This window comes from Malaclemys terrapin, chromosome 1 (assembly GCF_027887155.1).
Source record: "Malaclemys terrapin pileata isolate rMalTer1 chromosome 1, rMalTer1.hap1, whole genome shotgun sequence".
In the NCBI taxonomy this organism is placed as follows: domain Eukaryota; kingdom Metazoa; phylum Chordata; order Testudines; family Emydidae; genus Malaclemys; species Malaclemys terrapin.
In genome coordinates this window covers 206,510,257-206,522,806 of record NC_071505.1, presented here as the reverse complement: position 1 = coordinate 206,522,806, position 12,550 = coordinate 206,510,257, and the positions used below count along the sequence as shown (strand labels likewise).

General features: G+C 42.2%; 1 protein-coding gene across 9 annotated transcripts in view; it reads right to left on the bottom strand.

Annotated features, from left to right (window-relative positions):
- Positions 1-12,550, bottom strand: part of DMD (dystrophin) — a 2,004,766-nt gene that overhangs the window by 299,071 nt on the left and 1,693,145 nt on the right. The window lies entirely within an intron of this gene.

The following is a 12,550-nucleotide window of genomic DNA, read 5'->3' as shown; positions in this document are numbered from 1 at the left end:
TGAAGCATGCTAAGAAAACGTGCAAGAGATTTGCCGAACAGTAACACTGGCGCTGTTCTAAACTGCTTCATTTGTAATACCTGAGGGGTACCTATCCTGCTGTTCCTTGCATAGCTACTACAAGCAGTGTACTATGGGAGATTTCAAAAAAGGCCACAGCTGCATCATGGGACAATAGTGGAAAGACATATTTAACTGTTTCAGTTAATCTGTATCCACACTGGCATTAGAATTATTCTTGGCAAAACAGTTCAGATTATACTGGTGCTACTCCTGTTGGAAACAAGTATAATTCAAACAGTACTTAGATTGCATGTAAAATGTTTGGGACATTTTTGTGTGTGCACAAGCAGTATGTTAAGAGCATGCTTGGGGGAATGTAGTTTTTTTGCACAGTAAATTTCTCTAATGTCAACAAGGCCATAGAGACAGCAACATTCAGCCTCCAACAGAAACACCAAAACCCCCTTCGGAGAAAACAAAATAAGGGAAGAATTAAACTATTACTGAATTGGAAGTCAGTAAGTATTATTTATATGTGTTAGGAGCTTTGTGGTGAGTATTAAAAATATATGATATGATCCCTGCCTCAAAGAGTTTACAATTCAATTTCATAGAGTACAAGGCCAGAAGGGACCATTGTGATCATCTAATCTGACATACTGCACTACACAGGTCACAGCACTTTGAATTAATTCCAGTTTGAACTACAGCATATCTTTTAGAAAAAAAAGATCCAATCTTGATTTAAAGATTTCCTTTAAGGGAGAATCCATCACAACCTTTGGTAAATTGTTTTAATGATTAATTATCTTCATCATTAAAAACTTGCTCCCTATTTCTAATCTGAATTTATCTAGCATCAAATTCCACTGGATCTTGTTATACCTTTGTGTGCTAGATTGAAGAGTCCTCTACCATCTAAGTTCTGTTCCTCATGTAACAAATACATACTGTGATCAACTAATCTCTTAACCTTCTAGATGCAATACAGCCAACAAGAGTAGGATAAAACAGGAGGTAAGAATGTGTGATGTTTCTAGAACTAGAGGTTATAATTCATTATGGCTGTGCAGAACAGAGATGATGAGGGACAAAGAAACAAGAAAACAATAAAAATGAATTTGTCTCCGTTTGATTGACGTGTCTTCCATCTTTCCCTTCTGACAGCCTTCCCATCCCAAGAGAAGCAGATTACATGAGAGGAAAGAACTCAATTCTTATATTTATCTTTTGAAATGGGAAAATGTATCTTATCCTTCAAAAAGGAGAGTGAAAGATCAATACAAGCAAATATCTGTTCCTTGACAAGAATACAAGGGGAGGATCTATTTCGCTTGGAAACTACTCAGATACTTGGAAAATTACACTGGTGTGTCACATTATATCTAGACACATTGACATCATACTGGGAACAGACAGTATTTGTAGTATTTTTGGTTTTTCTAATACATCGAAGTGCACAAAGTAAGTACAGTGGATCAAATTCAGCCCTGCTGTAACTCCACTAAAGTAATTTGAGTTACAATGGGAAATAATTTTACTCAGTAAACTATATTTTTTAAAAAAGAACAGGAGTACTTGTGGCACCTTAGAGACTAACAAATTTATTTGAACTCAAATAAATTTGTTAGTCTCTAAGGTGCCACAAGTACTCCTGTTCTTTTTGCTGATACAGACTAACACGGCTGCTACTCTGAAACCTGTATTTTTTAAATTGTCTGAGGAATACATCTCCTTTAAAAAGAGGCGTACAGTTGACAAAAAGTACACTAGGTATAGTAATGCAATGAGTATTGATTGTTAGCAACAGGTTGTGTTACTTTACAGAAAAAGGTATGAGTTTGTCTTGCTACACCCAACATAGGACCCAATTCTGAACTCCTTACTTGGGGAAAAACTGCCACTGAAGTCAATGGCAGTTTTGCCTGCGTAAGGACTACATAATTAAGCCCACCTTTATGAAAATGTCCTAAAGAATTTAATAGATAACTAAAACTTCACTGAATGTAATGTTTTAATATTCTATAGATTTGTAAGAGAATATATTTCTGTTACAGAATGATTAAAAATCTGAAGCAAGGCTTTCATTTTCAATTTAATTCTATAGGATCTATGAATAATTTCTACAGAACACTATTAAATTTAGATAGACGGTTTTATCCATCTTAAATTATATAGAATCTTTTAATCAAGGATAAAATGACTAGCTTAAATTCTTCTTTTCTGATGATATATGCTAAAATTCTGTTGAAACTCATAGACTTTAAGGTCAGAAAGGATCATTATGATCATATAGTCTCATCTCCTGCACATTGTAGGCCACAGAATCTCACCCACCCAATCCTGTAATAGACCCCCCCTAGCCTCTGGGTGTGTTACTGAAGTCCTCAAATCATGATTTCAAGACTTCAAAATTACAGAGAATCCACCATTTGCACTAGTTTAAACCTGCAAGTGACCCGTGCCCCATGCTGCAGAGGAAGGTGAAAAAACCCCAGGGTCTCTGCCAATCTGACCCAGGGGAAAATTCCTTCCCTTCTCCAAATTGACTGAAGTGAAGAACTCAGTAAGATGTGTTATATTGGACACAGAAGTGAAGGGGACTTGTCTTGAGGAAAGGGATGAATTTTCAGGAGAGGCATGGAAAAGACTAGTTACCCATACAGTAACAAGTTTTGTAATGTGTGGTCCCTATATATTCCACTTTTGGTGCACAGGAGCTACATGTGCCTGAGACCAGAAGACATTTTGTTAACAGTGTTTGTTGGTCTGCGCCTTTCTCCTCCTTGGTACTCTGAACCCAGGGTATTAGGGGCAGCGTGCACTGACTGCCTCTCCAGTTATCTTGTACTCTAGTTATTGTACAAGGTAAGTAACCAGTCTTTCTTCTTCAAGTGATGGTTCCTATGTGTATTCCACTTGAGGAAACTCAGAGGCAGCATTCATTGAGGAGAAGAGTGCAAGAAACTCTGCTGCACCACTGACTGAAGGACTGCTCTGCTGAAGGAAGCAGCTGCTGCAGAAGCCTGTACCAGGACACAACCCTAACACCCACAAATGTATGCACAGAGTACCATGTTGCCATTCTCCTGCTGCTGGCACTAGGCCCCCTGCTAGCCCTCCAAGCTGCCCTGGACCCCACGTCCCCCTGAAGTGCAGGGCCCCCAAGGCAGTTGTCCCAGTTCATCCTATGGATGGGACAGCTCTGATTAAATATAAGCCCAAACATTGGCGGAGCCGGGCCCATATTCCTGAATATTGGTGGAGCATGGCCACCACAGGCCCATATAACTCGCCGCCTATGCTTGTGGGATAGGGTTTATCAGTCAAATCATAGCTAAGCAGGATGTGCCCATAATCCACTAAGAGAGTCTTCTCTATTAAGTTCGGGGGGATTTCCTGAAGGGTTTCATCCTCTGTAGGTAGAAGGCCAAGGCTTGTTGGATATCCAGAAAGTGGAGCTTCCCTGGTGGCACAAGGCTTCAGGTAGAAGACAGGTAAATAGATGACTTTGTTCAGATTGAGTTCTGAGATTACCTTCAGGTTGAATTTAGGATGTAACCTTCGAGAAATTTTATCCCTACGGAAGACTATATACGGAGCATCGGCCATAAGGATCCCCCAAGCTCCCTACTCTTCTGGTTGAGGTGATTGCAACTTCCATAGACAGATGAATGGAAGAATATGAGACCAAAAGCTCAAATGGAGAATTTGTAAATGCAGATAAGACTTGATTGAGGTCCCATATCAGGGTTGGTTTCGGCACTGGAGGAATGGTTCTGACAAGATCCTTCAGAAACTTCACTGTACGCAGATAGGCAAAGACTGTATAGTTATCCGCCAGGGGGGCAAAAGGTGCTAATAGTTGCCAAGTGCACTTGTGAGGAGCTGAGGGACAACCCCAATGTTTTCAGAGAGCAGAGATATAACAGTATAGCTGGTATCTCAGTATGCTCTGGAGGTAACTGACAATATTGATACCATTATGACATGCCAAGGTAAAAACCAGACCAATGAGTAGCTGTGTCACCCATGCCTTCTAATCTGGGGTGCCTTTTACAATGCTTTGCTGCTGTAGCCTCCAGCCTGGACTGCTCACAGCCTTCAGCATGAAAGCCACACTTAGCCTTTTACCAGCCTTGGTTATATAGCAGGGTGATCCCAGTACACTCCCAATCTTAGATCTACCCCCAGATATGTATGTTCTGTGCTGCCCAGCCCTCTCATGGACAACAGAGGTTTATATAACATCTGTTATTTCTTTAATAGAAATCATATGCAGACAACTTGCCACCCAAATGGAGTTTCCCAAACACTTCAATTTGGGCACACTTAATTAGATAAAACAAGTTTATTAACTACAAATAGATTGATTTTAAGTGACTACAAGTACTGAGACATAAAAATCAGAACTGGTTACAAGACTATAAAGTTAAAACACCACTGGTGCCTAATTTTAACTATATCAGATTCAAGCAAAGTTCCCACCCTATGCTTTCAGCAGTCTTACTGACCAAACCCACTAGGTCAGAACCCCTTCTCCCAGAATTCAGTGAAGGCTTCCTCTGTTGCTTCAGGCACAGAGAATCGCTAGGCAGGCAGAGAGGGTGGTATTTTGGGGTATTTGCCCCTCCATTTTATAGTTTCAGTCCCCCTTTTTAAAAACATTTCCAGTTGCATACCAGGAGACAAAAGGTGTATATCAGGGGTCGGCAATGTTTGGCACGAGGCTCGCCACGGTAAGCACCCTGGCGGGCTGGACCAGTTTATTTACCTGCTGACGCGGCAGGTTCGGCCGATCGCATCCCCCACTGGCCGCGGTTGGCTGTCCCAGGCCAGTAGGGGCAGCGGGAAGAGGGGCGGGCGAGGGATGTGCTGGCCGCGGCTTCCCGCTGCCCCCATTGGCCCGGGATGGCGAACTGCGGCCAGTGGGGGCCGCGATCGGCCGAATCTGCCGTGTCAGCAGGTACATAAACTGGCCCAGCCTGCCAGGGTGCTTACCCTGGCGAGCCACGTGCCAAACATTGCTGACCCCTGGTCTATATGGAAGGATTTTCCCTGCTGCTTTTTTCTCACTAGTTTGAGCTTCCTTTGTCTCCCCTTCCTGCTTGATGATTCTGTTTACTGCTTAAATGCAAATTAAGCAGAGCACACAATCCTTTGATTGAGACAGACCTGTTTGCCAACCTCAGATTGGAACGTGTGTTAATAATATCACACAGTGGAATCTTATAACTCTACATACAATGTCACATATTTCATCAGGACAATATTGACCAGCAAATTATTAGTTTTCAAATGATATCTTACAAGACATACTTTGTACAAAGACTATTACAATAATATGTAGGGTGTGGACATGCATGGTACATTTGTCACAACCATATAGCGAATCTCTTCAACTTTGCTGTATAGTATTTCATTGTAGACCCTTTCCTGCTACTGCTAATGATAGAATCTACAGACACTGATCATGATCTCTGTAAGTTCTTTGCCCATCCAAATACCAACATTATCAGATGAAAGAGGCTGGGTTGGAATGGAGACCTTGCCTTTGTCCCAGGTTAAGACATCTGATAGGAGCTGAATGCTGATGTACAGGCACTTGTTGACCATCTAGAGAATGCTTGTGAACCAGCCACATGGGAGCGATGAGGATCACCATCACTTTGTCTTGATCTTCCTTAGGATTTGTGGTAAGAGAGGGATGGGTAGAAATGTGTACATTAGTGTTTCTGACCATTGGACTAGAAATGAGTCCCCTCCGGAGCTGTGGCTTTGAAGCAGTAGACCAGGCATTTCTTGTTCTCCTGAGATCTAAGGAGAACCTACGACAGGACATGCCACCCCCCCACTCCCCCACATTGTTGAAAGATGCTCTGTACCACTAAGTCCCATAGTTCCCACTCATGGTCTCTGGAGAAATGTCTGCTGAAACTATATGCCAAAGTATTCCACACCCCTTCAAGGTACACTCTCAGAGGGTGACCTAGTGGCAGATGCACCAATTCCACAAATGTACAGCCTCTATGCATAAAAGGATGGATAGTGCTCTTTCCTGCTTGTCAATAGAATTACCTGTTATCATGTGGTTCAACATGACTTGAATGTGAAGGTTCCAGATAAATGGCAGGAACCATTTGCAAGCCTCAAGTACTCCACACAGTTTTAATGTGTTTGTGTGTAATCTGGTATTATGCAAGGTCCAAGTACTTTATGCTATATGTTCCTTTAGATGGGCTCCCAAACCTATCAGAGAGGTTTCTGGAATCATTATATTTGTGGGTGGGTGAGAGGGAATGAACAAAGGAACCCCTATGCACATTATCTCTACGTTTTCCCACCAGGTCAAGACTCGGTGAGGGAGCAAGACCAGACTGTGCTTGCTTGGTGTAGACTGGCTGCCTCCATGCATGTAGACATTGAAGATGAAGACTTGCAAAGGGCATCAAATATGCCCATGAGGCCACATGGTCTAGGAGGATGAGACAGGACCTTACTACTGTCTGGGGACTGAGTGATGAAATCCATCATAACTTGGAACTGATTTGAAAGTAGGTATGCTCTGGCTGGGACTGAATACAGGGGTGCTCCAATCAAATCTGTAGTCTGCATGGGAGCCGAAATAGAGTTTTCTGTGTTCATTTGGAGACCTAATGCTTGGACGAGTAGGAGCAAGGAGAGAGTTGCCATTGAACTTCTTGATATGACTATCTTGTGAGCATCCAGTTGTCCAGGTAGGGGAACACTGATGAACTGTCATGGTGCAGATGTGCTGCCACTACTGATAATACATTCATGAATACTCTTGGTGCTGTTGAGAGGTCAAAGAGCAGCACTCTGTATTAATAATGGTGTAGACCAATGGTAAAATGCAGAAACCTCCTACTCGCAGGCAGCATGTGCATGTGGAAATAAGTATCCTTCAAATTGAGAGCTGTGAACCAGTCGCCTTGGTCTAGTGAGGGGATTATAGAGGCCAAGGTGGTAACTCTGAACCTCAAGCAATGGATGAAGACATTCAGCTGTTTGAGATTTAGTATGGGCCTCCAGCCTTTTTTCTTCTTGGGGATGAGGAAATATCTTGAATAAAAACCTTTTCCCCTTGGGCTGGGGTGAAACCAGCTCTAAATCTCTCAGTAGGAGCAGGAAGTCTACTTCCTGTCTGAGTATTCTCTCATGAGAGGGGTCCCTTAGGAGGGTCAAGGAAGGGGGTTTGGGAGGAGGGACTGACATGAATGAACTCTATTGTATATCCAATGGTGATTACTTCCAGAACCCATCTGTCTGATGTTATAGGGCACCGTGCCAAGGAAAAGTGAGCTATATGACCACCAAAAGGGGTGGATAATTCTGAATCAGGTAGACTTGCTGGAAGGACTGGTTTGTGGCTCTCAGAGGTGCCACCAAGAGAGCTGCTTGGTGGGAGGCTGGGGCTGTGAGGAGAATAAAGGAGGAACCTTCTGTTTTCTGTGCTGTAGTTTCTGATGTTTTCAGGAGAGGGTCATAAGGCCCCTGGTGGTAGAAGGTTGATGAGTGGAGCACTGCCAATGGTAAGACTGAGGCTTAGGATATTTTCTTCATGGTTCCGCAGTATAAATTCACAGAGAGTGGAGAGTTGCTCTCGAGTCCTTGAGGGTATGTAATGATTTGTCCATTTTTTTTCTGAATAGCTTATTTCCCTCAAAGGGCAGATCCTCCATGGTTGATTGGACTTACTTGGGAAATCCGGAGGATTGGAGCCACAAAGCCCATCTCATCATTATAGATGTTGCCACTGAGTGGGAGGCTGTATCCGCTGCATCTATTGGGCCTGGAGGGCAGACTTAGGTAGCAATTTACCTTTCTCAAGGATTGCTTGGAACTGCAGTTCTTGAGGCAGCTTTTTGACAAAATCAGAGAACTTATTATAATGAATAAAATCACACTTTGCCACTAAAGCCTGTTAGTTTGCTATACTGAACTGTAAACTAATGGAAGTGAAATTCTTTCTGCCAAAGAGTCCTAGGAGTTTGGTCTCCTTACCTGTGGATGTAAAACTGGGATGGGTTTTGCTTGTTCCTTTCAGTGACAGCCTGCACCAACAAAGAGTTTGGAGTGGGGTGTGAGAATAAGGATTCAGCCCCTGTAGATGGTACAAATATTCCTTTTCCATTCTTTTCAGAGCAGGAACTCAGGTGGCCAGAATATGTCAGTCCACCTTGGTTGGTTCTAAGATGGAATCATTGACTGGCAAGGTTGTCTTACTAGGGACATGGGCTCTGGAGGATGTCTAGTAACTTGTGCGGAGTATCCTATACATATTCCAGGGGGATCTGGTGCATATCTGTGATTCTCCTTAGGAAGTCTGGAATAGTCTACAGTTGTCCATTGGTGATGGTAAGGGTGGTGTGGCCGACTCATCTGGTGAAGACCATTAGAACCCTCCAGGGGCTTTTTGATCTGATTGGTCAGTTTGATCCTCTTCCTCAGAGTATTCCCGGGTGGACAGAGGTTCTTCCCTACATGAGGATATGTGCTGAGGATCCAGTTCTGTAAGTCTGTAATTGGAAAGTTTTATATATGGATTCTAGGGGGTCCAAAAGGCCAATGAGAGGGATTATAGGAGTAATGGGGTGGTTCCCAGTGAGAAGGGTACCACTAGTCCTGAGCCAGGCAGTCTCCGCTGTGGGTGTGGGAAGGTGCCCACAATCTTAGAGCCTCTATTGCAATGGTTCTTAACCTATTTACTGTTGTGGGTCACATATGCAGCAGTGTGTTATGTGGGCAGCATCCACACAATATATATACACTGCCTGTATGGCCCTGAGGATATCACATGAGCCACAGCTGTGTGATGATTTGGTTGCGGGTTGAGAACCACTGCTTGATTTGATAAGGCCAGTGAAGCTCTCCCACTACTCTCAGATTCATCAGAGGAGTACGAGGCCTCTGTATCATTGGGCAGAGCTACTGGTACCAGAAGTGGTCTTACTATGCCTCAGCTGGTAGACGGTACAGGTGACTGTTGAACAGATGGCACTGGGACTAGATCCAACAGCACTGGTGATTTGGTGTCCTCCAGAATAGTATACCTGACCTCCATATTTGGGCTTCCTGTCTCTTGATGGTCTAGGGCAGATGGTGGTTCTTAGTCCTTGCTCCTTTGCCTCACCAGTGCAGAGGATGGTCCCAACACTTCTCCAGACAGAGGTCCTGGGGCATTCTTGCCTCTCAGTGCCAAGGAACTGGTACTCCGTTCCTTCTTATCTCCTGACAGACCCGTACCAGGACATGGAGTCTTGCACAACTTAGAATGGGTCAGGGAAGAAGTCCTCTTCTTAGACAAGGTCTTACGGGAGATTTCTCACATTTGTCCCTGTGAGAATGTTTTCTCTTACACTCCTCATGTCTGCCTTGTTCACTGCTAGAATCTTTAACTCTGCCTCCAGCAGTCCAGGAGCTGGAGACAACTATGCTCGAAGGATGCTTTCTCAGTGCCTCTGTCCAATGTACAAGAGTGGTCTTATGGCCAGCACTGGACAGTGGCCTCACTGAATGATATGTCAGGAATGTTCAGAATCTGGACTCGGGGATTGACAGGTTCAGTTGGAGAAGGACCGAGGGACAAGAATTTTCCTGATGCAATAAAAAAAAAAAAGTTGTGGTCATCTCTGACCAGGAAAGAGTGGGACCAGACTATGCAGATCTGCAATCCTGGGGTCTTGGGCAGGCTAGGTCAAGAGTGTAGAGGAAGTAAGGGTATGCCAGGCCCTAAAAGCTCGCTAAAACTAACCCTAACACTAAAATCAAAGTTTTATCAGAACAGCAGACCTGTTTACAATCATTTACACTAATAAAACAAAGAATGCTAGCTAAAGCTGTGGACCGCTGAAGAAGTGCCATCTCAGGCCATGGTGGTAGAAAGGAACTGGTATGGCAGTTGGTCTGCACCACCCCTTATGCCCTTGGTTCAGAGCACAAGGAAGAGAAGGGGGCAGGCACGGACACCGCTAATGAAAAATCATCCAATGTGCACCTCGAGTGGAATACACATAGGAAAAAACACTGAAAGAAGTTTGCAGAACGATATGTCCAGTATTACCATGCAGATTGAGGATGGGGTATGTCTTTAACCTCATCTGACCCAGCTATGTCAAACTACCTTTGCCACCTGCAGTCGCTGAAATCCTCCTGACATTCCTAATAATGACAAGCTTCCCTATTGCCACAAACTCACATCCCCAAATGTACAGAAATCTGCGTAAGGCCCCATGTGTTTTACATTGCACAAAGCCCTTAAAACACAGCTATGGCTCTGGTTTTGAAAACTAGAAGAATATACAATATAGCTCTTGGGATCATCCATGTCACACAGATTCTTCCTTTAGGGATTCATCATGGTTCAGGATAGTTTATCAGAAATAAGTAATTAATTGACGTCAAGCCTCATCTTATCCCACAAGCAATATATAAAAAGACATGACATACGGCAAAATGCCATAATTATTTTTTGACAATACATCAGAGAGAAAGATCAGTCATGTATCTGACTTCCCTGGCTCATTTTTCTTTAATTACAAAAGGTTGGAAATGGAAAAAAAATCCTACAAAGAAGTAATTAGTTAGAATAATTGGATCACATCTGAGTTAGACTAGAACACACAAATTAATTCTGTCCAGCTGACAAAATATTTACTTCCGATGCAAGTAAGGGAGAGACAGAATTAACTAAGTAATACTTTTAAGAAATTAAAAAACTTAATTCCCCCATCTATAGACCAAATTCTATCATTGAACTTGTACTTTTAACTCCCACTGATGATAATAAAGTAACACTAAGAACTTTAAATTTCCATACCCTTAACTTATCCACTGAAGTCAATGTGTTTAGTTAAATAGGACTTCAATAAGAAAAAGACAACACTACCTGAATAAATGAGCCCCACCTGAGGGCAGAATTTATCCCCAAGGCATTGAGAATTGTAATAAATAAATAAACAACCTACTTACAAAAGAGGCTATCAAGTTTTATTGAGTGATGTGGTAAATATTGACTGAGGTGAAGGCAAGATTTACATTTACCTTGAAGTTAATAAATGTTGATGCTCACCAAAACAAAGTCAGGATGTTTATTGTTACATGTCTTCATAAGAATGGCTGGGCTGTTCTAGCCCAGTATCCTGTCTTCCAAAAGTGGCCAATGCCAGGTGCTTCAAAAGGAATGAACAGAACAGGCAATCTTTGAGTGATCCATCCCCTGTTGTCTGCTCCCAGCTTCTGGCAATCAGAGGCTAGGACCACCCACAGTTTGGGATTGCATCACTGACCATGTTGGCTAGTAGCCATCGATGGAGCTATCCTCCATGAACTTATCTAGTTCTTTTTTGAACCCCATTACAGTTTTTGCTTTTATCCAAAATATCTAGAAATCTTTCCAAAATATAATGTTTTTTCCCTATTTGTCTATAATCCTAGAAGAAGAGAGGACCAGAAAAACTATCATAAAATGATGTAGATAAAAATTAATTGGCTAAAGAGTGTTCCAGATCCATATAATAAACTTTCCATCAATGCAAATAACTGAAATATCTGGCCTCTTCATTTTTAAATCACCTGCAAACATTTTATTTTTATGAAACGTCTTATATACAAGAACTAAAGGCTAAATATTTTAATATTTATAAATATTCATTTAATAATAATGTATTCTAATGAACATATTACAGTGGGTATACACAAGGCATAAATTATGTAATTCCTTTATGCCTCCCCTCCTTCCTTGTCACTACCCTAGCTACTTGTATTTCTCTCTTGCACGCACTTCTTTTTTCTCACACTCCTTCTCTTACCTGAGAGGTTATTAGCAAGTGCAAATGAGCAGCAATGGGACTTATGTGAACCTGTTGCCACTGATCCCACTTCTCTCAGCTACCTAATATTACAAAATCTCCAAAGAATAAGTGGCTCCAGAAAGCCAGGGTAATACTGTGGGCAATGCAGGAGGAACGGTGAGGCAAGGGATAGCAAAGGATGAGGAGGGAGGGGTAGGAATGCAGGAAGAGAAAGGGTACAGGGAAGGGAGAGGAAGGATGAAAACTGCAAATAATAAAACTTGATTTTTTAATGTCTATGTGTCCAAATATTTACAATTGGAATTAAGGTAAGTAGTTATAAGAAATTTTCTCTGATCATTTTAGTATTTTATGTTATATTTTAAAGTTAATTAATTGTTTATTTTTTCAACCGCCAAAAAAATAAAATTACCCGTACTCCCTGCTGAGTGTGTGTTCATCAAAACACCAGAGTTGACACACAAGACACTGGTGTGCAAATATTGGATGCTGAAATTGAGTACTTATTTACCATCCTCCTTGTTGATGAATACTAGTTTTACTTATCTCAATAACAGCAAATGAGGAGGAACATATGTGCATATGAATTCTGGTTGGTGAACATCATAAGAACAGCCATATTGGGTCAGACCAGTGGTCTATCTAGCCCAGTATTTTGTCTTCCAACAGTGGCCAATACCAGGTGCTTTAGAGGGGATGAACAGAACAGATAC